The sequence below is a fragment of the Hemiscyllium ocellatum genome, unplaced genomic scaffold, assembly GCF_020745735.1.
Source record: "Hemiscyllium ocellatum isolate sHemOce1 unplaced genomic scaffold, sHemOce1.pat.X.cur. scaffold_360_pat_ctg1, whole genome shotgun sequence".
NCBI lineage: Eukaryota > Metazoa > Chordata > Chondrichthyes > Orectolobiformes > Hemiscylliidae > Hemiscyllium > Hemiscyllium ocellatum.
In genome coordinates this window covers 477,646-478,380 of record NW_026868508.1, presented here as the reverse complement: position 1 = coordinate 478,380, position 735 = coordinate 477,646, and positions in this window count along the sequence as shown.

Below are 735 nucleotides of genomic sequence, written 5' to 3'. Positions count from 1 at the left end.
TTATTCATCCTTAAGACTCAACATTATCAAATACTTTCCAGAATTTAGAACAAGCAGAATTAGTCACTTTGATTTCATGGGAACACAAACAGAATAAACAGCAGATTCTGTGAATTAGTCAGTCAATGCGATTATTCTGCTGAAGACAACATCCCTTCTTTGCAAAATGCTCAACTTCGAAAAATTCAAAATGTATTGTCATTGTTTAATGAGACAAAACAGAGATGTTAATTCTTTTCATTTGACTTAACAAAACGCCGGAATGTTACATGATTTTGTTGCGTGAAAAATACTTAAATCTTATTGTGATCAGAAATACAACAAATGTTCGCATCGAAGTGAAATAATTATTTAAATTAATTCAACTATGTTTCCGCGAGTAAAGTAAGAATTCATATTAATAATGATTGAGATTATACACTACAATATATTTAGTTATTAATGTAAAGAGCCGTAATTCCACATTTACGGCAAATACTGGATTGAATAATTATTAGGTATGAGCAACAACTGAATACAAAATTCCATCAATGAATTTAGAAAAATGAGAAATCTCATTTTGCTATGTGACTGAGGAATATTTGCAAACAAACAGGAATTATTGCAGTGAAAAGTAATTGCAGGTCTGTGAATTTAAAGTCTGTGACGTGGAGATCATTCAAATAAGCAAACATTAGACAGTCACAATTAATGTTGGATGGGAAGTCCTTGGATCCATTGTGGGATACTTGACCT